The sequence below is a fragment of the Macaca thibetana genome, chromosome 3 (assembly GCF_024542745.1).
Source record: "Macaca thibetana thibetana isolate TM-01 chromosome 3, ASM2454274v1, whole genome shotgun sequence".
In the NCBI taxonomy this organism is placed as follows: Eukaryota; Metazoa; Chordata; class Mammalia; order Primates; family Cercopithecidae; genus Macaca; species Macaca thibetana.
The window spans coordinates 130,239,239-130,265,381 of record NC_065580.1 but is presented as its reverse complement, the minus strand read 5'-3'; the positions used below and the strand labels follow the sequence as shown (position 1 = coordinate 130,265,381).

At 44.9% G+C, this 26,143-nt stretch overlaps 1 protein-coding gene and 1 pseudogene across 1 annotated transcript in view; both read right to left on the bottom strand.

Annotated features, from left to right (window-relative positions):
- Nucleotides 1-19,348, bottom strand: part of TMEM248 (transmembrane protein 248) — a 38,308-nt gene extending 18,960 nt beyond the window's left edge. The window contains exon 1 of the mRNA XM_050783590.1: nucleotides 19,059-19,348. The gene's annotated coding sequence lies outside the window, so the exon portion shown is untranslated. The remainder of the gene's footprint in view (nucleotides 1-19,058) is intronic.
- A 6,171-nt stretch (nucleotides 19,349-25,519) lies between these two features.
- On the bottom strand, nucleotides 25,520-25,893 carry LOC126950921 (60S ribosomal protein L31-like; annotated as a pseudogene).
- Nucleotides 25,894-26,143: the final 250 nt, after the last annotated feature.

The window sequence follows — 26,143 nt, the reverse complement described above, 5'->3', positions numbered from 1 at the left end:
ATTAGCCAGACGTAGTGGTGCACACCTGTAATCCCAGCTACTCGGGAGGCTGAGGTAGGAGAATCGCTTGAACCTGGGAGGCAGAGGTTGCAATGAGCCAAGATCACACCACTGCACTCCAGCCTGAGCGACAGAGTGAGACTCTGTCTCAATTAAAAAAAAAAACAAACGCAAGTCTCTGTTTAACAGTCAGCTTCTCACACCACGCCTTCCCTGGTCACCCTCAGCCCCTGCTTTATTTCCTTCATATTGTTTAGCATCAACCAAGAGCACAATTATTTTCCTACTTGTTTACTGTCTGTCATCCCTCATTAATGAGCCCAATGAGAGCAGACATTTTGCCTGTCTTGTTCACGGCTACAGCCCTGGCCCCTGACCCCTAGAACAGCAGCTGGCACACAATGAGCACTTACAAATATGAGCAGACTGCAACAACATTAGCAAAAAGCAATTTTTAAAAAAGTCTGTATCAACGTTTACAGAGACAAAACGATGCATCAACAGCCCCTAAAAATCAACAGTAACACATTTTCCATGCCATTTTCACTCAGCATTCGTTTTCCTGACATCTCTGTTGATCTCTGTTGAACTAGTTCGCTGAATTTCACTGATGTATATATGTAAAAATTGTTCTGTGGTTGAGTTATCCCAGTCTGAGGGGTCCAGCTGGGTTCCTGTCACTGTTTCACCCACAAAGGGCATTGCAGCAGGTACAAGAGTGGCTGTAGTACAGCAAGGTCACAGGGTAGGGCCCGTCTTCAACCTGATACTGTCAGACCACTCTCCCAGGAGATCAACCAGTTTACACTTCCCCAGCAATGAAGGAGCCTGCTCCATTCCATGAGATTTGTGCCGACACTTGATTTCCTAAGGCATATTAATTTGGTCCAAAAAGACAGATGTGAAATGATATCTCTATTATTTTAAATTGTATCTCCGTGAAACAGAGCATCTTTCCATTTTTTTAACCAGCCATTTAGGCCCATTCTTAAGTGAACTGCCTGAATCCTCTGGTAATTTACTAATAGGGTATTAGTCTACTTCTTATTGATGTTTAGAAATTCCTTTTGTGTTTCAGGTACTAACCCTTTAACAGTTTTATATGTTACATATAATTAATCCAAGTCTGGGTTTTCTTTAATATGGTTTATGGTATCTTTTGCCATATGAAAGGTTCTTCAGAAGCCGGGCACAGTGGCTCATGCCTGTAATCCCAGCACTTTGGGAGGCTGAGGCAAGCGGATCACGAGGTCAGGACTTCAAGACCAGCCTGGCCAATATGGTGAAACCCCGTCTCTACTAAAAATACAAAAAGTAGCTGGGCATGGTGGCGTGTGCCTGTAGTCCCAGCTACTCAGGAGGCTGAGGCAGGAGAATCACTTGAAGCCAGAAGGCGGAGGTTGCAGCAAGCTGAGATCGCACCACTGCACTTCAGCCTGGGCGACAGAGCAGGACTCTGTTTCAAAAAAAAAAGAAAAAGAAAAAGAAAGGTTCTTGATATTTTTAATGGTATTATTAATAAATAATTCACATAGCATATAATTCACCCATTTAAAATATACAATTCAACGATTTTTGGTATATTCACCGAATTGAAGAACAATCTCCACAAGCAATTTTCAAATGTTTTCACTGCCCTATAAAGAAAGTCCAACATATAACAGATACATAAAAAAGAAATTAAAACATACCACCAGAGAAAAATTACCTTCACTAAAATGAAGACAGGAAGGAAGGAAAGAAAGAAGAAAAGATCACAAAACAGCCAACAACAACAAAATGGCAGGAGTAAATCCTTACTTATCAGTAACAACACTGAATGTAAATGGACTAAACTCTCCAGTCAAAAGACACAGTGGCTGAATAAATAAAAAAGCCAGACCCAACAATGTGTTGCCTACAAGAAACACACCTCACCTATAAAGACACACATCAAATGAAAATAAAGAAATAGCTGGGCATGGTGGCTCACACCTGTAATCTCAGCATTTTGGGAGGCTGAGGCAGGCAGATCACCTGAGGTCAGGAGTTTCAGACCAGCCTCACCAACATGGAGAAACCCCGAATCTACTAAAAATACAAAAAAATTAGCCAGGTGTGGTGGCGCATGCCTGTCTGTAATCCCAGTTACTTGGGAGGCTGAGGCAGGAGGATCACTTGAACATGGGAGGCAGAGGTTGTGGTGAGCCGAGGTCACGCCACTGCACTCCAGCCTGGGCAACAAGAGCAAAACTCCGTCTCAAAAGAAGAAAATAAAGAAATGGAAAAAGATATTCCATGCAAATGGAAACCAAAAAAGAGCAGAGCAGAAGCAGCTATACTTAATCAGACTAAATAGATTTCAAGACAAAAACTATAAAAAGAGACAAAGAAGGTCAAAGGGTCAATTCAGCAAGATGATGTAACAATTATAAATATATATGCACCCAACACTGGAGCACTGAGATATACAAAGCAAATATTAGAACTAAAGGGAAAGACAGACCCCAATACAATCATAGCTGGAGACTTCAACACTCTACTTTCAGCATTGGACAGATCATCCAGACGGAAAACCAACAAAGAAATGATTTAATCTGCACTATAGACCAAATGGACCTAACAGATCACATGAATCATTCCCAAAAATACACCATATGTTAGGCCACAGAACAAGTCTTAAAACATTCAAAAAATATGAAATTATATCAAGTATCTTTCAAGTATCTTCTCTGACCACAATGGAATACAACTAGAAATCAATTACAAGAGAAATTCTGAAAACTACACAAACACATGGAAATTAAATAATATGCTCCTGGATGGCCAGTGGGTCAATGAAGAAATTAAGAAGGAAATTCGAAAGTATCTTGAAACAAATGAAATGAAAACACAAAATACCAAAACCTATGTGATCCAGTGAAAGCAGTACTAAGAGGAAAGTAGAAAACATCAAAGAAGCAACCTAATAACACATCTTAAGGAATGAGAAAAGCAACAGCAAACCAAACACAAAATTAGTAGAAAAGAAATAATAAAGCTCACAGCAGAAATAAATGAATTTGAAACAAAAAAATACAAAAGATCAATGAAAACAAAGAGTTGGTGTTTTGAACCAGATGAACTCAGAAAAAAGAGAGACAAGATTCAAATAAATAGTATCAGATACGAAAAAGGAGACACTAAAACAACATTACAGGAATTCAAAGGATCATTCCAGGCTACTACGAGCAACTTCATACCGGCTAGGAAACCTAGAAGAAATGGATGAATTCCTATACACACAACCTACCAAGACCTGATGGCTTCACTGCTGAATTCTACCAAACACTAAAAGAAGAATACCAATCCTACGCAAACTATCTCAAAAAGCAGAGGAAAAGGGAGTACTTCCAAACTCATTATAGGAGGCCAGTATCACCCTGATATCAAAACCAAAGATACATAAAAAAAAAAAAAAGGGAAAACTACAGGCAGATATCCCTGATGAAGATTGTTGTAAATCTCCAAAATATACTGGGCAAAGCAAATTCAACAAAACATTAAAAAGATCATTCGTCCTGACCAAGTGGGATTTATCCCTTGGAAGCAAGGATGGTTCAACATATGCAAATAAATCAGAGATACATCATATCAGCAGAATAAAGGACAAAAACCACACGATGAATTCAACTGATGCTGAAAAAGCATTTGATAAAATTAAACATCTCTTCATGATACTAAACCCTCAAAAACCTGGGCTTAGAAGGAACATACCTCACACAATAAAAGCCATATACAACAGGACCACAACTAGTAACATACTGAATGGGGAAAAACTGAAAATGTTTCCTCTAAGATCTGGAACACGAAAAGGATGCCCACTTTCACCACTGTAATTCAACAGAGCACCAGAAGTCCTAGCTAGAGCAATCAGACAAGAAATAAAGGGCGTCCAAACTGGAAAGGAAGAAGGTAAATTATCCTTGTTTGCAGATGGTATGATCTTATATTTGGAAAAAACCTAAATACTCCATCAAAAAACTGGACCTGATAGACCAATTTTCAGTAAAGCTGCAGAATACAAAAATCAACCTATAAAAATTAGTAGCATTTCTATGTGCCAATAGAGAGCAATCTAAAAAAGAAATCAAGAGGTCAGCCATGATGGCTCATGCCTGTAATCCCAGTACTTTGGAAGGCTGAGGCAGGTGGATTGTTTGAGGCCAGGAGTTTGAGACCAGCCTGGCCAACATGGTGAAATCCCATCTCTACTAAAAAAAAAAAAAAAATTAGCTGGGCATGATGGTGTGCATCTATAATCCCAGTTACTCGTGAGGCTGAGGCATGAGAATCCCTTGAATCTGGGAAGTAGAGGTTGCAGCGAGCCAACATCGTGCCACTGTACTCCAGCCTGGACAACAGAGTAAGACTCCATTTCAAAAAAAAGCATAAAAACTACTTACATAGTACTTGTATTACATTAGGTACTGTAAGTAATCTAAGAGATGATTTAAAGTAAATGGGGGCCAGACGTGGTGGCTCACGCCTGTAATCCCAACGCTTTGGGAAGCCAAGGTGGGTGGATTACCTGAGGTCAGGAGTTTGAGGCTAGCTTGGCCAACATGGTGAAACCCCATCTCTACTAAAAACACAAACGTCAGCCAGGTGTGGTGGCATGCACCTGTAATCCCAGCTACTTGGGAGGCTGAGGCAGCAGAGCTGCTGGAACCCGGGAGGCAGAGGTTGCAGTGAGTTGAGATCGCGCCACTGCACTCCAGCCTGGGTGACAGAGCAAGACTCCATCTCAAAAATAATAATAACAATAATAATATAGAAACAAGACTAGTTAGGTTTAGATTAATAGGATTCATAAATAAAAATGTCAACAGTAAATCAGAGTTCAATTTACTGAGCTAGAACAAAAACTTAATTTTTTTTGGTTTTTTTTTTTTTTTTTTTGGCCACAAGAGTCTCACTCTGTTGCCTAGGCTAGAGTGCAGGGGCACAATCTCAGCTCACTGCAACCTCCGCCTCCTGGGTTCAAGTGATTCTCCTGCCTCAGCCTCCTGAGTAGCTGAGATTACAGGCGCCCAACACCACGCCTGGCTAATTTATTTATTTTTCTTAGTAGAGACAGGGTTTCACCATGTTGACCAGACTTGTCTTGAACTCCTGTCCTCAAGAGATATGCCCGCCTTGGCCTCCCAAAGTGTTGGGATTGTAGGTGTGAACCACTACACCTGGCCCAAAACCTAACTTTATATAAAAATGAATAGGAACCATTTACCTCTTGGAACTACAATTATGAAACGTTCAGAAAAACAGTAGAAAAATCTGAATCAGAATTCACTTCAAGGAAAACTAATAGTCATTAAAAGCACATTACACCAGAATTTAAACAGTTATATCAACACAGATACCCACAAAATGGCAAATATTGTCAAATTAAGCCAATTTAATTTAGGGAAACTTCCAGCACAAGCAATTATAGTGACAATTATAGTCACTAAAAAAGCGAAAGAATGGGTCGGGCGCAGTGGCTCACGCCTGTAATCCCTACACTTTGGAAGGCCAAAGTGGGTGCATCACCTGAGGTCAGGAGTTTGAGACCAGCCTGACCAACATGGTGAAACCCCGTTTCTACTAAAAATACAAAAATTAGCTGAACATGGTGCCGTGCACCTGTAATCCCAGCTACTCAGGAGTCTGAGACAGCAGAATCACTTGAACCCAGGAGGCAGAGGTTGCAGTGAGCTGACTTCGTGCCACTGCACTCCAGCCTGGGCAACAAGAGCAAAACTCCACCTCAAAATAACAATAATAATAATAATAATAATAATAATAATAATAATAGAAGAATGTTTGAATAAAACTATTAAGATTCCAAACATTTTACAAACATAAAATTCCCTTCTACCATTCACAAGTGTTTTCAAATAGGAAATCAATGAAGACTAAATAAATGTATTCCTTCTGCAAAGAGTTACAAGAAAGTTTCTGTGAGCGTCATAGTGGCAAATGTTAGTTTTAATTAATGAATAAATTAAGTTCTGTTTAGGGAAAAAAACAGAGATAAAAGAAAGCACACTATCTGACCCCTCCCTCTAAATTCATTCCAACTCCAATTAGGGCATCCTGGTATTGACCAAGATAAAGAAAGAAATGACCACGACTGGGAAGCTGCCTCGCTGAAAAGTCCAGGGATTTAGGGTACACAGAACACGTCCAAAAGGCAATTTCACAAGCACGTGAGAACACGTGATGAAAATCTATCAGCACAGTACCTTAGATCTCTGAGACTAACACAATGAAGATGCTAAACATCAGATGGCACTTTAAGCAAGCAAAATGCAATACCAAGACTATCCCACAGGTATCTCTAGCAACCCACAAGTTACAAATAACACAAGTTCCTTAAAAAGGGGCGCGGAAAGGGCTGTGTTATAAACTTTCTGGAGACCAACTTGACCATACATATCAACAGTGTTAAAATCTGGCATATTTTATCTCCAACATTCTACTTCTAAGAACTAAAACTAAGGAAACACCCATTGCTCCAAAGATTTAACTACTCAGAGTTATTTTTGGAGTGTTTGCAATTGTTAAAAAATGGAAAACTACATATCCAACAATAGCAGGGCACAACTGAATAAAGTAGGATTTCTCTCCAGTATTGTACCTATCAAAAACACAAGATCTGGGCATGGTGGCACACGCCTGTAGTCCCAGCTACGTGGGGGGCTGAGGCAGGAGGATGGCTTGAATCTGGGAGTTTGAGGCTGCAATGAGCTATGATTACACCACTGCACTCTAGCCTGAGCAACAGAGTGAGATCCTATCCCCCCAACCACCAAAACAAAGCGGGGACTAGGCACAGTGGCTCACGCCTATAATCGCAGCACTTTGGGAGGTCGAGGCAAGCAGATCACCTGAGGTCAGGAGTTTGAGACCAGCCAGGGCAACTTGTAAAACCTTGTCTCTACTAAAAACACAAAAAATTAGCCAGGTGTGATGGCACGTGGTTGTAGTCCCAGCTACTCAGGAGGCTGAGGCACGAATTGCTCGAACCTCGGAGGTTGCAGTGGGCTGAGATCGTGCCACTACACTCCAGCCTGGGTGACAGAGTGAGACTCTGTCTCAAAACAAACAAACAAACACCCACAGAATCTAAAATATCACATACAGCTGCCATAAAAAAGAAAAAAATCGGCCAGGCGTGGTGGCTCATGCCTGTAATCCTAGGACTTTGGGAGGCTGAGGTGGGTGGATTGCCTGAGCTCAGGAGTTCGAGACCAGTCTGGGCAACACAGTGAATTCCTGTCTCTACTAAAACTACAAAAAATGACCCGGGAGTGGTGGCATGCACCTGTAATCCCAGCTATAGGGAGGCTGAGACAGGAGAATTCCTTGAACCCAGAAGGCGGAGGTTGCAGTGAGTCATGATTGCATCACTGCACTCCAGCCTGGGTGTCAGAGCAAGACTGCATCTCAAAAACAAAAAGTTCTCAGGGAAAACGGTGCTCTGCACAATCCTCCATCTGGCGAGGTGAGGAGATAAGAACAGGGATGGAGAAACTGAGGCAACAGGTAAACAACAGATGGCGCTTTACATAAGCAAAAGGCAATACCAAGGTTACCCTAATATCTCAGTCAACACACAGTTTGCAAAAGAACACAGTTCCTTACAGGTAGCCAGGAAAAGGCTGTGTTACAAACTTTCAAAATACTACTGGTTCAGGTGAAAGGGACAGAGGTGGAGGAGGAGATGCTGACTTTTTATTACATGAGTTAACAAAAACACAGTTAATTGGGTCGGTGCAAAAGGAATCGTGGTTTTCGCCAATATGTAATGGCAAAAACCACAATTACTTTTGTACCAACCTAATATAAGGGGAGCAAAGGAGCTAGTAAAGGAGGAAGGCCGGCCGGGCACGGTGGCTCACACCTGCAATCCCAGCACTTTGGGAGGCCGAGGCGGGTGGTCACGAGGTCAGGAGATCGAGACCATCCATCCTGGCTAACACGGTGAAACCCCGTCTCTACTAAAAATACAAAAAATTAGCTGGGCGTGGTGGCGGGCGCCTGTAGTCCCAGATACTTGGGAGGCTGAGGCAGGAGAATGGCGTGAACCCAGGAGGTGGAGCTTGCAGTGAGCCAAGATAGCACCACTGCACTCCAGCCTGGGTGACAGAGCGAGACTCCGTCTCAAAAAATAAAAAAAATTAAAAAAAAAGAGGAAGGCCTCCCGGTTGGGCACAATAACTCACACCTATAATCCCAGCACTGTGGGAGGCTGAGGTAGAAGGATTGTTTGAGGCCAGGAGTTCGAGACCAGCCTGGCCAACACAACAAGACCTTATCTCTACAAAAAATAATTTTTTAATAAATTAGCTAGGCATGGTGGTATACATCAATGGCCCAGCTACTTGGGAGTCTGAGGTGGGAGGACTGCCTCAGCCCAGGAGGTCAAAGCTATAGTGAGCTAGGATCATGCCACTGCACTCCAACCTGGTTAACACAGTGATTAAAAACAAACAAACAAAAAAAATGTAACTTTGCAACTTAATAACGTTTTATCAGAAAAAAAGTAAGTTAACATTCATTATGCCACAGACACAGGAAACCTTTCAGTCTCTCCCTCTCCAAAGCCCGCATATGTACGCCACACGGCTACTTGTCCAAGTTTTAAACTAGCTTTATTATCGTTTCAAAAACGTTCTTTTTTTTTGAGATGTTGTCTCGCGTTGTCACCCAGGCTGGCATGCAGCAGTGTGATCTCTGCTCAACCTCTGCCTCCCGGGTTCAAGTGATTCTCCTACCTCAGCCTCCCAAATAGCTGAGACTACAGGCGCATGTCACCACGTCCGGCTAATTCTGATATTTTTAGTAGAGACGGGGTTTCACCATGTTGGCCAGGCTGGTCTCAAACTCCTGACTTCAAGTGATCTACCCGCCTCAGCCTCCCAAAGTGCTGGGATTCTAAGCGCAAGCCACCGTACCAGGCCCACCATTCATCTTAAATGAGATTTTCTACCTTAGGTTAAATGGGAAGTTTCTGAAAGGTGAGGAAGAGAGGATGGGCAAGCCCACTCTCTACGCCGACCAAAAGAAATACATTGGACTTGTGCTAAGAGAGAATGACAGAAACTCACCTTCACGTAGCAGAAAGTAGCATTTCTCAAATATCCTGTGATATCTGAGACCCTCGAAGAGCTTTAAGGCTGGGGTTACAAACCCTGAGCCTAGAAAGCAACAGTCATTGACGCGATGCCAGATTATCCAACACTTAGAGTTAAAGACACTTATTGGTATCAAAGACACCCTGTGCAAGCTCCAGCACCTAGTTGCCCCGAGCACTGCGCAGAAACCACCTTCCTGCCCCACCGCAAAGCAGTGCAGGCAGAATGAACCTTCAGAGAGACAAGTGAGAAGCAATGAAGACACAGGAGAACTTCAAGGTCTCCAGTAATCTCTGGGCTGCCAAGTCCAAAGCCGGAGCTACAGTCCCTAACTCATGTTGCTGCAGCAGCATCTGACACAGAAGTGGGGTGGATCCTCTCCCAGCTTCCACTCCTGGTTTTCCTAACATTCATCTGGCCACCCCTTCCTTTTCAGGCTCCTTCAAAAGCTGGTGTTCCCAAGTTCCAGCTGGGGCCTCTGCTCAAGGGGGACACACTCATTCATGCCTTAACCCCATTTTATGTATCCACTCACCTCCAGATCCAAACACTCACCGACTAGAGCTCTCTCCTTAGATGACCCAAAGGCCAACGAGGCCAAAACTTATCCCAAGGCAACAAATTGGCTCCTCCCCATAAGGAAAAACATGGTGATTTACCTAGTAATCCCTGCCAGTCATTCTTTTTTTTTGAGATAGGGTCCTGCCATTCTTTCTTTCTTTTTTTTTTTTTTTTTTTTTTTTGAGACAGGGTCTGGCTCTGGTGCCCAGGCTGGAGTGCAGTGGTATGAGCATGGCAGCCACCTTGACTTCCCAGGCACAAGTGATCCTCCCACCTCAGCCTCCCAAGTAGCTGGGACTACAAGCACATGCTACCACTCTCGGTTAATTTTTGTATTTTTTGTAGAGAGAGGATTTTGCCACAATGCCCAGGCTGGTCTCAAACTCCTGGGCTCAAGCGATCCTCCTGCATCAGCCTCCCAAAGGCTGGGATTACAGATATGAGCCACTGCGCCCAGCTCCTGCCAGTCATCCTTGATACTCTGACTCTCCTACAACCAGTTACCAAGTCCTATCATTTCCACATTTTAAGTGTCTTCTCAAAGGCAGCTCTCACTCCATCCCCACTGACACTGCCTCCCTCAGCCAAGTTAAACTGTTGTCTGAGTCGGGTGCTCGCAGCTGTAATTCCAGCACTTTGGGAGGCCAAGGCGGGTGGATCACCTGAGGACAGGAGTTAGAGAGCATCCTGGCCAACATGGTGAAACCCTGTCTCTACTAAAAATGCAAAAATTAGCTGGGCGTGGTGGGGAACGCCTATGATCCCAGCTACTCAGGAGGCTGAGACAGGAGAATCACTTGAACCTGGGAGGCAGAAGATCGAGCCACTGAACTCCAGCCTGGGCACCAGAGCGAGACTCTGTCTCAAAAAATAAATAAATAAATACATAAACAAAAATTTGTCTCTCATTTCCATGATATTGTTTCTGCATCCCTCCTACCTTGGACAGTGCCTGACACCAAGAAGGTGCTTAACAATAATAATGTCTACCATCATTGCCTACTTTTTGAGAGAGGCACCGCTCTAAGAGTTTTGCACCTATTACGCATGATCCCTAAAACAATTCTGATCCCTAAAACATTTTACAGATGGGGAAATTAAGGCATATAGAAGTCAGTTAATGTGTCCATGATCACACGGGAAGTGAACCTGGATTCAAATCCAGTTGGCCTTCAGAGCCCATGCATTAACCATTAAGTTCTACTTCGGTCCAATAAATGATACAGGTTTGCAAAAAGAAGTCAATCTGGCAGGGCACAGTGGCTCATGCCTGTAATTCTAGCACTCTGGGAGGCTGAGGCCAGCCGACCACTTGAGCCCAGGAGTTCGAGACCAGCCTGGGAAACACAAGAAGACCCCGGGTCTACAAAGAATACAAAATTTAGCTGGGTGGGGTAGTGCACACCTGTAGTCCCAGCTACTTGAGAGGCTGATGTGGAGGGATCACCTGAACCCAGAAGTTTGAGGCTGCAGTGAGCTGTGACGGCGCCACTGCACTCTAGCCTGGGAGACAGAGTTAAACCCTATCTCAAAAAATGAAAATAAAAAGGAAAAAAACATTTCTTTTTGAAGAGTCAATCCCATCAAATGAGATAAAGGCAGAAAAGCATCCATATAATTTTGCAATCAAGACATCAATAGTGATGTAAGCAAAACCCCTTTCACTAGGGTGACAGAGGTAAAAACCAGGTGACATGGATGAAGCAGTGAGAAGAGAGCATTCCTAACAGCTAACACTTAACCAACATGCCATTCCCAGGCACGTGTAAAGCGCTTCACATAACATATTTTTTAATCTTTGCAACACTGCTAGGTAGATACTACTATTCCCACTTTACAGATGAGAAAACTGAAGCAAATGAGCTTCAGTAATTTGTACTAGGTCACACTGCAAATAAATGGCAGAAATGGATTCTGACTTAATTCATCTGACCCCAAAAGCCATGCCATCAATCACAATGCCAAGGTTGATAAGACAGTTTCAAGTCAAATACCAAAGTAAGGGGAAAAAAACCCAATCTCACATACCATAGATATACTAAGTGTATTTTAGTCATTGACTTTAACAAAGGCACAATTAAGAGATCAACATTTTTGAAGTTTAAAACGTTTAACTCTTTTTTTTTTTTGAAGACTGAGTTTCAATCTCATCACCCAGGCTAGAGTGCAATGGCGCAATCTCGGCTTACTGCAACCTCTGCTTCCTGGGTTCAAGTGATTCTCCTGCTTCAACCTCCTGAGTAGCTGGGATTACAGGCGCCCGCCACCACGCCCAGCTAATTTTTCTATTTTTAGTAGAGACAGGGTTTCACCATGTTGGCCAGGCTGGTCTTGAACTCCTGACCTCAGATGATCTGCCTGCCTCGGCTTCCCAAAGTGCTGGGATTACAGGCGTGAGCTACTGGGCTCGGCCTATTTTCCTTTTTTTTTTTTTTTTTTTAGGCGGAGTCTCACTCTGTCGCCCAGGCTGGAGTGCAGTGGCGCTATCTCGGCTCCCGGGTTCAAGCGATTCTCCTGCCTCAGCCTCCCGAGTAGCTGGGACTACAGGCGCCCGCCACCACGCCCGGCTACTTTTTTTTTTTTTTAATAGAGACGGGGTTTCACCATGTTAGCCAGGATGGTCTCGATCTCCTGACCTAGTGATCCGCCCGCCTCGGCCTCCCAAAGTGCTGCGATTATAGGCGTGAGCCACCGCGCCCGGCTCATTTCTTTAGCAGGGTAACTCCCATCTCAGCACTCATTCATCAGTTAAAAGTATGAAGCAAAGACTAGCACCGTCTTCTGCCAATAGTGTCTTGTTTCTTAATGTGATACAATTCAGAGTGCAGAAGAGACTTTCACAATAACTCACGTTTAAAAGGAACCAAAGAGAGACTGCTCGCGGTGGTTCACGCCTGTAATCCCAACACTTTGGGAGGCCAAGGTCGGAGGATCGCTTGAGCACAGGAGTTCAAGACCAGCCTGGACAACACAGTGAGACCCTGTCCCTTAAAAAAAAACCCAAATTTAAAAAAATTAGCTGGGCATGGTTTCACCTATAGTCCCAGCTAATTGGGAGGGCAAGGCAGGATGATCAGTTGAGTCTAAGAGTTCAAGGCTACTGTGAGCCATGGTCACACCACTGCACTCCAGCCTCGGTAACAGGGAGAGACCCTGTCTCAAAAAAAAAAAAAGATCAAATGAGAAATTACAAGCGAAAGCATAGTTTTAGTTGCTAAACGTGTACTTTAGGCAACATCAGTAGTCTCATAAAGACAAAAGGAAAAGAACGTAGGCTGATATAATTACATGTCTGGAACCAGACTTACTTCCAAAACTCAGACTTTCCATGTATTTCTCCTCACAGTTAATGAATGCATCATTCCATTTTCAAAATCATGATACAAAACCATGGTAACATTCGACATTCCCCCCGCTTCTTAAAAAAATTCACTACAGTCTCAAGATGGAAAATAATTTATCTTTGTTCTTTAGTTTTTTAAATAATTGCTGACCATCTTAAACACCAAAATTAAAAGTACTCCCATATTAAAATTTAATAATGTGGGGCTTAATCGATTTTTAAGAAAACAAGTCATGAGGGATGCCAAGATCAAATAAAAGCTAAAGGTTCAATAGGAAACCTTGCTGTAACCAAACTCAGTAAGACTGGGACATGTTTGAAAAACAGCACTTGCAACCAAACAGCACAAAAGTCCAAATGGCAGTGCTTCGAAGGCTATGTCATGTACTCCCCAGGATCACATTGAGGTATGTAATCGTACGCAGAAAAAACACTACAGACCTCTTGTCAAATGTATTTGATATGTACATGAGAAAGGTAACTTAAGGATTTCCACGTCCGAAATCAATTTAAATGAAAATTGAGTATGCTAAAACCTCTATCTTTCCTCCTTTCCATTTTTTCTTTTTAAAGAAAAGCCAAGGTTCTTTGTCCATTTTTCCTTCCCTTTTTTTTTTTTTTTGGTTTCAGATAGAGTCTTGCTCTGTCGCCCAGACTGGAGTGCAGTGGTACGATCCTGGCTCACCGCAACCTCCGAATCCCAGGTTCAAGTGATTCTCCTGCTTCAGCCTCCTGAGTAGCTGGGATTACAAGCATGCGCCACCATGCCCAGCTAATTTTTGTACTCTTAGTAGAGACGGGGTTGCACCATGTTGGCCAGGTTAGTCTCAAACTCTTGACCTCAAGCAATCCACCGGCCTTGGCCTCCCCAAGTGCTAGAATTACAGGCGTGAGCCACCGTGCCTGGCTGCCCATTTTTCAATTGGATTTTTTGTTTTCTTCCTACTGAGTTGTTTGAGCTTTGTATACATTTTGGATATTAACCCCTTTTCAGATGTACAGTTTGCAAGTATCTTCTCCAAATCCCTAGGAATTAAAAAATGGGCAAGGGACATGAACAGATGTTTCTCAAAAGACCAACAAATGGCCAACAGATATAGCTGGCCAACATATTCACAATCACTAGAGAAATGCAAATTAAAACCACAATGATGTATCATCTCACACCTGTCAGAATGACTGTTATCAAAGAAAGACAAATGTTTGTGAGAATGTGGAGCTAAGGGAGCCGTTATGCACTGTGGGAATGTAAATTAGTACAGCCATGATGGAAAACAGTACAGAAATTCCTTTAAAAACTAAAAGTAGGCTGGGCATGGTGGCTCATGTCTGTAATCCTAGCACTTTGGGAGGCTGAGGCAGGTGGATCACGAGGTCAGGAGTTCAAGACCAGCCTGACCAACATGGTGAAACCCTGTCTCTACTAAAAATACAAAAAATTAGCCAGGTGTAGTGGCGTGCACCTGTAATTCAGCTACTCAGAAGGCTGAGGCAGGAGATCGCTTGAACCTGTGCGACAAAGCGAGATTGTCTCCCAAAGAAAAAAAAAAGAAAGAAAGAAAAAACTAGAAATGGAATTACTTTATGATCCAGCAATCCCACTACTGAATATATAACACCCCCAAATTGAAATCAGATTGTCAAAGAGATGTCTGTACCCCCATGTTCACTGCAGCACTATTTGCAACAACATGGACAGACGCAACGAACATTATACTAAGAGAAATAAGCCAGGCACAGAAGCACAACATAGGATTCCACTTTTGTATGGAATCTAAAAGACAATGGAACTCACTGCAGCAGAGAGCAGAACTATGGTTACAGAAGTGGGGGTTGGGGAACAGGGAGATGATGGTCAAAGGGTACAAAGTCCATTAGAGAAAAAGGAACATATTTTTTCTGAGTTATACTGCACAGTGTGGTAAATATAGTTAATACAGTTATTTTGGGGTGGCTCACACCTTTAATCCCAGCACTCTGGGAGGCCGAGACGGGAGGATCACTTGATCCCAGGACTGCGAGACCAGCCTGAGCAACAAAGTGAGACTCTGCCTCTACAAAAAATCAAAAAATTAGCCAGGTGTGGTGGTGCACATCTGTGCTCCCAGCCACTCAGGAGACTGAGGCAGGAGTATCACTTGAGCCCAGGAGGAGGAGGGCGCAGTGAGCCATGATCACCCATAGCACTCCAGCCAGGACAAGAGAGCAAGACTCTGTCCCGTAATTATTATTATTATTATTATTATTATTTTTATTTTTTTTTTTTTTTTAGTAGAGACGGGGTTTCACCGTGTGAGCCAGGATGGTCTCATCTCCTGACCTCGTGATCCGCCCACCTCGGCCTCCCAAAGTGCTGGGATTACAGGCGTGAGCCACCGCGCCCAGCCATAATTATTTTTTTTAATTAAAAAATAAGGCTGGAGCCGGTGGCTCACGCCTGTAATCCCAGCACTTTGAGAGGCCGAGGCAGGGGGATCACGAGGTCAGGAGTTCAAGACCAGCCTGACCAACATGGCGAAACCCAGTCTCGTAAATACAAAAAAATTAGCTGGTTGTGGTGGTGTGTGCCTGTAGTCCCAGCTACTCGGGAGGCTGAGGCAGGAGAATTGTTTGAACCTGGGAGGCAAAGGTTGCAGTGAGCCAAGATCATGCCACTGCACTCCAGCCTGGACAACAGGGCGAGACTCCATCTCAAAAAAATAAATAAATAAAAATAAGGCCAGGTGTGGTGGCTCATGACTGTAATCCCAGCACTTTGGGAGGCCGAGGCAGGTGGATCACCTGAGGTCAGAAGTTTCAGACCAGCCTGACCAACATGGTGAAATCCTGTCTCTACTAAAAATACAAAAATCAGCCAGGCGTGTTGGCGGGCGCCTGTAATCCCAGCTACTCAAGAGGCTGAGGCAAGAGAATCGCTTGAACCCGGAAGGTGGAGGCTGCAGTGAGCTGAGATCATGCCACTGCACTCCAGCCTGGATGACAGAGCAAGACTCCGTCTCAAAAAAAATAATAATAAAATGAAATAAAATAAAGTCTAAGGCTGAGGCCAGTGAGGTCCTGAGATTAGTCATAAAATCTAGAGCAATTACATGGCATCCTGTTTGAATGGCTTCAAAGGTTCTTCAGGACTGGGCAAGAGAAACACACCATTTCTGTGACGTGGACCAGATGTCATTAAAAACCCTCTGGAGAGGACTGAAGAGCTTGCCATTTATCCTTTGGCTGTAGCCAGAGCACAGACCAGACTAGAGTTGTGCTCCTGCAAACTAAACACAGGCACTGAAACAATTCACAGACGTCAAATTTAATTTCCTGATTGTCAATACCAGATAGGAATGACAATCAGCATCTTTTTCATTGTCCTTAATAAAATAAGTTAAGCATTGTTTTATGCCACTGGCCTCTTACAGAACAAGACAAACCCATCAAATGAAAACAATTATTTAGAAACCAAAGGCCAGGCCTGGCGACTCACACCTGTAATCCCAGCACTTTGGGAGGCTGAGGCGGGTGGATCACTTGAGGTCAAGAGTTTGAGACCAGCCTAGCCAACATGGTGAAACCCTGTCTCCATTAAAAATACAAAAATTAGCCGGGTGTGGCAGTATGCACCTGTAGTCCCAGCTACTTAGGAGGCTGAGGAATCGCTTGAACCCAGAAGGTGGAGGTTGCCTCACTGCACTCCAGCCTGGGCAACACAGCAAGACTCCATCTCAAAAAAAACAAAAACAAACAAAACAAACAAAAACCCAGAAATCTACCAGGAGCTGGACTGGATAGCTTATGCTTATCTTTCTTAGAAAAGCATTTAACCCTTAACTAGCTGCCTCTGCCAATATTTCTAGGCACTGACTGCCCACCTACCCAGCCTGGGTGCTTGTCCACCAACTGGCCCTAGTTTTTTCATTTCCCAGCTAATTCTGAATGGCCCAAATCCTCCCGATCTTTCTAGGTCCACCTCAAAAGTTACTTCATGAGTTTTGGGCCAAGCGAGGTGGCTCACGCCTATAATCCCAGCACTTTGGGAGGCCAAGGCGGGCGACTCACCTGAGGTCAGGAGTTCAAGACCAGCCTGGCCAACACAGTGAAACCTTGTCTCTACCAAAAATACAAAAAATTAGCCGGGCATGGTGGCGGGCGTCTATAATCCCAGCTACTCAGGTGGCTGAGGCAGACGAATCGCTTGAACCTGAGGGGCAGAGGTTGCAGTGAGCTAACTTCACGCCACTGCACTCCAGCCTGGGCAACAGAGCAAGACTCGGCCTCAAGAAAAAAAAAAAAGTTTCTGATCCTAACCATAACAAAATCCCTAACATTTGGTATACCACTATGGCAATTCAGTCCTGCCACATTTTCTAGCCTATTGCTTCCTCTAAGTACATTCCTTGCAGGCAGAAACTATTACTATATTTGCACTTAGGCCAGGTGCGGTGGTTCAAGCCTGTAATCCCAGCACTTTGGGAGGCAGAGGTGGATGGATCACCTGAGGTCAGGAGTTCAAGACCAGCCTTTTTAGTAGAAACATGGTGAAACCTTGTCTCTACTAAAAATACAAAAACTAGCTGGGCATGGTGGCAGGCGCCTGTAATCCCAGCTACTAGGAAGGCTGAGGCAGGAGAATTGCTTGGACCTGGGAGGCGGAGGTTGCAGTGAGCAGAGATTGCACCACTGCACTCCAGCCTGGGTGAAAAGAGCAAGACTCTGTCTCAAAAATATATATATATACACACATATATATATATATATAGCACTTAGCTCCACCTTTCCTTCTTGCACCAGATGCATCTAGAGCCTAAACAGAGAAGGTGCCTGTCAACCAGCGTTTGGTGATTTCAGTATTGAGACTTCGGTGCTAGCAGTGATTCCAGTCCACCTGATTCAGGCCACAGGAATTCTCCCAGAATCTTCACTACAAGTTGAAACTCCGCATCCTTACTCTTAAGAGAGTAAATGCTCTTGGGGTCAATGTACACGTAAGTATAACTGAGGTGCGCGACAGGTCTACTTCCTGTCAGAACCGCTAGATGAAAAGAGGAAGTAGGTGGACACCCTTATCGGTCAAGCGTTGATGGAACATTCATCTACAAATGAGATACACATGCTCAGACCCTATGCTGACCCAAGCTGACGGTGCTATCGAGACAAACCACTTTATCACATATTCATCACCAGCCTCGGAGTTTTTCTTCCCACTCTCTCCCATAGCGGCTCACCTTTGAGGCAAGAAAGGAGCAGTTCAGGGGGAAGCCACAATCCTTACACAGCAGGCTTCAAAGAAGCTCACCATTCATCAGCCAGTGAGGGCTGTCCTCTGCTAGTTGAGAACCAAACTCAGACATTACATTCTTCCACAAAGGCCTCCTCACCAGCTGTCCAATGGGTACGGCGTTCACACGACTCAAAACAGCACCACAGGCCTGGTTTTATTACTGATGGTCCCCATCACAGGAACTGAAACTACATGCCTCTAGATTACCTTGCGATCACTCCTCATTTTATTAAAAACATGAATAAAGAATCCACCCCATTCTGGATATTTACCAAGCTTGACACAGGGAACACCACTATGCCATTTAACTTTGTGCACATACGTGACTCTTTCCCTCCCACCTTTCTGAGATGTGTTTCACTGGCAAACGGAGAAGAAATACAAACACTCCCCAAAGTCAAAAAATGGCAAACGACCAAAATGTTTCCCGTGCCAAATTCGAATTATCCAGGCCTCGGCTCCCGACGTGGGAAGTCCCGCCATCTCCAAGGCCGGCAGGGAACCCTGGCTCGGGGAACGCGGCTGGGCCAACCCCAGTGTGGGGGTACCAGGCCGAGGTCGGCCGATGCTGGGCGACCCCCGCCAGCAACTGGGTCGGGGGCCGCATCCCGAGAAGCGGGGAAAGAAGCCGGCGGGGAAAGAAGCCGGCGGAGAAGCCGCTCCCGACCAGCACGACCCCCGCTCCCGGCCCCGCGGGCAGCCCCGACTGGGTCCGACCCCCGCCCGCCCTCCAGCCCCGGCTTACCCCGCCCCGGCGGGCAGCTGCGCGCCCCGGGCCCAGCCGGGCCAGCTGCTCGGCGGACGCCCGCGGCCGCGCTGGGCTCACTCGTGGCGGCGCGTGGCGGGCCCGGGGCCGCTCGGCACCATCTTCTCCGCCGCGCCGGGGACAGCGTCCGCCTCCGCGGGGCCGACGCGAGGACCAGACGCCAACCGGGCTCCCGCCGCCGCCTCAGCTCGGGCTCCGACAGCCGCGGTTTCCGGGTGAAAAAAAAAAAAACACACACGCCACCTCCAACGCCGCCGTGACCTCCGACCCCGGGCGTCCGACGGCGGCGCGGCCGGGACAAGCTTCGTCAGAAGCAGGCGGCGGAGACCAAGCTTCTGGGATGGGTCGCGTGCATGCGGACGTGCGTGGAGTGCGTGATGGACGTTTATGGGGCTGTGTGCGGGTCTGGTGTTGTGCGCGTGCGTGTGTACGTAGTGCGTATATGTGGCTCGTAGTCAGTGTGCATCGTGTACAACGGTGTGTGCGGTGCGTGTGCGTATGTGTGCGCGTGTGTGGTGTGTGATGGGTGTGAGTGTGGGTGTGTGCATGCGTAGATGTGTAGGGAGTGCGCACACGTTAGTGTGTGCATGCTCATGTGTGTGCTGTGCGTGTGTCTGTTGATGTGCTTGTATATTAATCACTGCTGAGAAACATATAATTTTGGACCAGGAGCGGTGGCTCACGCCTGTAATCCCAGCACTTTGGGAGGCCAAGGCAGGAGGATCCCTTGAGTCCTGGAGTTCCAGCACCAGCCTGGGTAACATAGGGAGACTCTGTCTCTATTTATAAATAAAATAAAATGAAAATGAAAATTTTAAAACTATAATTTTGTGCAATCACTTTGCAAAATAATTTGGTATTATGCACGCAGTACACTTAAAGATATACACATCCTCTCTTGAGAATATATTACCCTGGAGAAACAGTTGCACCTATGCACAAGTAGACAAAATAATGCTTATAGCAGCAGTATGGCTCACTAAAAATTGGGGAGAAAAAGCAGATGTCCATACAGTCAAATGTAAAAATCAACTTTGACATATTCATGGTTTGGTTTGTTTTTGTAGAGACAGGGTCTCCCTATGTTACTCAAGCTGGTCTCAAACTACTTGGCCCAAGTGACCCTCCTGCCTCAGCCTCCCAAAGTTCTAGGATTACAGGTGTGAGCTGCCATGCCTGGCCCATCTTCATGTTTAATCAGATACAAAAGACCAGTGAAAATTATTTAATACAGCTCACACAATTATGGTGGTCAATTTCAGAATATATTGGCAGGGAACAAATCACAAAATGGTACACTGCTACGTTTCCATTATATAAAATTCAAAACAGGCAAGTTAATCAACATATTGTTTAGAGATGCATACATAATTGGTTGAACTGACATGAAGCACGAGAAAAAGATACATAAACTTAGGGGAATGGGATGGGGGAGGAGCACAGGGCACTTTAAAGGTAAACAAAGTTTTGTTGTTACTTTTGAGACAAGGTCTTGCTCTGTCACCCAAACTGGAGTGCAGTAGCATGATCATGGCTCAGTCCAGCCTGGGCCTCCCAAGCTGAACTAATGCTCCTGTCTCAGCCTCCTGAGTAGCTGGGACCACAGATGTGCACCACCGTGCCCAGCTAATTTTCGTGTTTTTCATAGAAATGGGGTTTCCCCCAAATTGCCCAGGCTGGTCTCAAACTCCTGGGCACAAGTGATCCGCTCACTCCCACCTCCCAAAGTGCTGGGATTACAGGCATGAGCCACCACACCAGCCATCTTTAACAGAAGTTTATCAGGTAAAGCCTGTAATGATCAACACAATGGCTCAGTTCCTTCACGGAATACCCTCTTATTTCCATGATTCTTGCCCTCTTTTGTTATCTTGCACCATTTGAATTATCTTCCTTGTTGTAATGGGTGTCACATTATCTGCAAGTGCAGGCAGTATTGAATTCTGTACATAACGATGGAACCAAACTCCCTAAGAAGATGTCCCTTACCAGGCTATGACTGAATGTAATTAAAGGAGCCCCACCACCAATGGCACCACATATGGCTTAGTGATTGAGACCGTAGGAGAATGTAAAAAAGCAACCTCAAATCTTTTATCCTAGCTGCCTTGTATGGGATTTCAAAAAATTTTTTGTTTTTGTTTTGAGATGGAGTCTCGCTCTGTCACCCAGGCTGGAGTGCAGTGGCGCGATCTCGGCTCACTGCAACCTCTGCCTCCCGGGTTCAAGGGATTCTCCTGCCTCAGCCTCCCGAGTAGCTGGGATTACAGGCGCATGCCACCACATGCCTGCTAATTTTTGTATTTTTAGTACAGAAGGTGTTTTGCCACATTGGTCAGGCTGATCATGAACTCCTGGCCTCAAGTGATCCACCCACCTTGGCCTCCCAAACTGTTGGGATTACAGGCGTGAGCCCGAGTCCAGTAAAAAAAAAATAAAAAAATAAAAAAAGCTTTTTAATACAGACAAGGTCTCTCACTGTGTTGCCCAGGCTGGTTTTGAGCTTCTGGCCTCAAGCAATCCTCCTTACTCAGTTTCCCAAAGTGCTGGGATTATAGGTGTGAGCTACCGTGTCCAGCTGGATTGTAAAATTCTTTTTAAAAAAAAAAAAGATTACATGGTGCAGCCACTTTTAAACAACAATCTGGCAATTTCTCAAAAAGTTAAACATAGAGTTACCATTTGAAGCCAGGCATGGTGGCTTGCACCTGTAATCCCAACACTTTGGGAGGCTGAGGCAGGAGGATCGCTTGAGCCCAGGAGTTCAAGACCAGCCTGGCCAACATGGTAAAACCCTGCCTCTACTAAAAAATAAAAATACAAAAATTAGCTGGGCATGGTGGTGGGCACCTGTAATCCTAGCTACTTGGGAAGCTGAGGCAGGAGAATCACTTGAACCTGGGAGGCAGAGGTTGCAGTGAGCTGAGACTGCGCCACTGCACACCAACCTGGGCTACAGAGTGAGACTCCGTCTCAAAAAAAAAAAAAAAAACCAGCCTGGAAAACATAGCAAACCCCATCTCCAATAAACAAACAAACAAACAAACAAACAAGTTCTAAGAGATACAGCTTTATATTTAAAAAAAAAAAAAGTTACTGGCCACGTGTGGTGGCTCATGCCTGTAATCCCAGCATTTTGGGAGCCCAAGGTGGGTGGATCACCTGAGGTCAGGAGTTTGAGGTCAGGAGTTTGAGACCAGCCTTGCCAACATGGTGAAACCCCGTCTCTACTAAAAATACAAAAAATTAGCCGGATGTGGCAGCGGGTGCCTGTAATCCCAGCAACTTGGGAGGCTGAGATGGGAGAGTGGCTTGAGCCCAGGAAGCAGAGGTTGCAGTGAGCCAAGATCACACCACTGCACTTCAGCCTGGGAGACAGAGCCAGACCTTGTCACAACAACAAAAAAAAAAAAAAAAAAAAAAAAAAAAGTTACCATTTGACCTCACAATTCCACTCCTGGAGAGCCAAGAGAATTGCAAACAAAAATTCCAAACAAAAAGTTGTACGGGAGTGTTCATAGCAGCATCATAATACCCAAAAAGTGGAAGCAACTCAAATGTTCATCAACTGATTAATGGATAAACAAAATGTGGCAAATTCACACAGCAGAATGGTATTCAGCCATGAAAAGGAATGAAGAAATAATGCATACTACAGCATAGATGAATGTGAACATATTATGCCAAGTGAAAGAAGACAGTCACAAAAGGCCCTGTATTGGATGACTGCATGTCTATGAAAGTCCAGAAAAGACACATCTATGGAACAGAAAGATTAGTGGTTGGGTTGCCTAGGGTGGGTGAGAGGCAATTGGGAAGTGGTGAAAATATTCAAAAACAGGCCGTGGCTCACACCTGTAATCCCACCACTTTGCGATTACACTTGAGGTCAGGAGTTTGACACCAGCCTGGCCAACATGGTAAAACTCCATCTGTATTAAAAATACAAAAATTAGCTGGGCATGGTGGTGCATGCCTGTAATCCCAGTTACTCGAGATTAACTGGGAGGCATGAGAATCGCTTGAACCCAGGAGCCAGAGGTTGCAGTGAGCCAAGTTCATGCCATTGCACTCCTGCCTCGGCGACAGAGCAAGACTCTGTCTCAAGAAAAAAAAAAATTGTGATGATGGTTGCCCAATTCTGTGATTAAACTAAAAACCACTGAAGTGTACACTTTTAATTGAGTTAATTTTATGTAGGTTAATTAGATCTAAACAAAACTTTTTTTTTAAGGTTAAGGCTTTACAAAAGAAACAAAACCAAAACAAAAAAAAGGGATAAAAACATGGGCTCTAATCATGTGGAAATCTTTAGACAGTTAATTTTTTAATGGCATGAAAAAGAAGGAAATTGACAAAGAGCCAACAAAATCTTGAGATAATTTTCTAGGAATCTGGGGTTCCCACCATGAAGTCTCCTCAAACTCCTTAGCATATACAGTTCCGAGGCTTAGAGAAATTTCAGAAAATTCTTCCGATGAACCTACAGCATTGAATGCCAAAATACCCACTTTTTTTGTTTGTGCATTTTGAGACAGGGTCTTGTTCTCTTGCCCAGGCTGGAGTGCAGTGGCACAATCATAGCTCAGTGAAGCCTCAACCTCTCAGGTTCAAGCAATCCTCCTGTCTCAGCCTCCCAAGTAGCTAGGACTACAGATGCGTACCACCACTTCCAGCTAATGTCTTTATTTTATGCTTTGTAGAAACAGTGTCCATTGCCCAGGCTGGTCTCAAACTCCCAGGCTCAAGCAATCCTCCCACCTCAGCCTCCCAAAATGCTGGGATTACAGGTGTGAGCCATCGCATCAGGCCCCCACTTTTAATATTAAGTCAGTAGTCCCTTGTCCCATACTTGCAAATTTCTCTTTAACATTGAGATGGTTTGAAAATTAGAAAATAAGGCAGAGCATGGTGGCTCATGCCTGTAATCTCAGCACTGAAGGAAGCTGAGGCTGGAGGATCACTTGAGGTCAAGAGTTCAAGACCAGTCTGGCCAACATGGTGAAACCCTGTCTCTACTGCAAATTCAAAAATGAGCCAGACATGGTAGCAGGAGCCTGTAATCCCAGCTACTCGGGAGGCTAAGGCAGGAGAATCGCTTGAACCCGGGAGGGGGAGGTTGCAGTGAGCCGAGATCGGGCCACTGCACTCCAGCATCGATGATAGAGTGAAACTCCATCTAAAATAATAATAATAATAATAAATTAAGTGGCATTCCTTATCAAAAAAAGAATCAAGGTGGTAATAGAGAAAGAAGATCGACAAGAAGGACAGAACCTCTTGATCCAGCTCCCAGTGGGGTTCCTGAGACCTTTCACAAACGTGTGTGGGAAGTGGTCATGATTGAGAAGAAACTCTTTCAAGTTTACCGTGACAGGAACACAGTGGAGAGTGTTGCCTAGGCTTACTAATGAGCTCCTTAAGGGCAGCAGAATTAATTCAGGGCCGTATGGGGATGCCACTGTGAAAGGGATCAAAGGTAAAGTCTGGTTCAAAGTTGGAATGTGTGATTTTTAAAAATATATAATGTATATTGTGACAGTGTCTCCCTTACCTGAATGCTAATAAGGGTATGGATAATAACGTCTGAATGGAAATTTCTTTCCCTGCTGAGTAAAATGAAATAAGAAATGACATGTACATCTTTCTCCAGTTGGACATGCAAAAATGAGAGCCTTTACCATTACCCAAGCCAATTCACAAAGTATGTCTGAAGCCGTATCAGAGACCTGGGCCAGGCACAGTGGTTCACGCCTGTCATCCCGGTGCTTTGGGAGGCCGAGGCGGGAAGGTCACTTGAGGCCAGGAGTTCAAGACCAGCCTGGGTAACATGGCAAAACCCCATCTCTACAAAAAATACAAAAATTAGCTGGGTGTGGTGGCGGGCGCCTGTAATCCCAGCTACTTAAAGAGCTGAAGTGAGGCTGGGCGCGGTGGCTCACGCCTGTAATCCCAGCACTTTGGGAGGCCGAGGCAGGCAGATCACGAGGTCAGGAGTCCGAGACCAGCCTGACCAACATGGTGAAACTCCGTCTCTACTAAAATACAAAACTTAGCCAGGCGTAGTGGTGCACGCCTGTAATCCCAGCTACTCAGGAGGTTGAGGCAGCAGAATTGCTTGAACCTGGGAGACGGAGGTTGCAGTGAGCTGAGATTGTGCCACTGCACTCCAGCTGGGATGACAGAGGGAGACTCTGTCTCAAAAACAAAAAGAACTGAACGGGAGGACTGCTTGAGCCCAGGGAGGTCGATACTGCAGTGAACCATGACTGCACCACTGCACTCCAGCCTGAGTGACAGAGCAAGACCCTGTCTCTTAAAAAAAAAAAAAAAAAAAGAAAGAAAAAGAAAAGATACCTGAAGAGCAACAAGAAATTGTTTTCCTAATAAAGGAAAAATTTTTTTGGCAATTTTATAACTTTATATGATGTATTTGACAATCAGCGATTAGTTCTCATCCACATTGTCTACAGATTTTTCAAAGTAGTAACAGGTACATAGGTAGCCAAAGTATAGAGCTTATTTGGTGAATCTTCAGCCTCATTCCGTTTTCTGGACAACAGCACACAGATACGGTATGGGATATTCCTTTGGCCCAGACAGCTTTGTTCAGCCTGGTATCAATGCGCACATCTGGAGTTCCCATCTCCTTCATGGCATATTTCAGAATTTCTTTGAGTGCCCGAGGGGCACGCTTCTTGAAGCCCACTTCATGGATGTGCTTGTGAGTGTTGATGGTGTATTCTCGGGTCACCACCTCATTGATGGAAGAATGGCCCTTTTTCTTCTCGCCACCCTTCTTTGCGGAAGCCATTCTGCCGGGTATCGTTAACGAAATTTTTTTTTTTTTTTGAGACGGAGTCTCGCTCTGTCGCCCAGGTTGGAGTGCAGTGGCGCGATCTCCACTCACTACAAGCTCCGCCTCCCGGGTTCACGCCATTCTCCTGCCTCAGCCTCCCAAGTAGCTGGGACTACAGGCGCCCGCCACCATGCGCGGCTAATTTTTGTATTTTTAGTAGAGACGGGGTTTCACGGTGTTAGCCAGGATGGTCTCGATCTCCTGA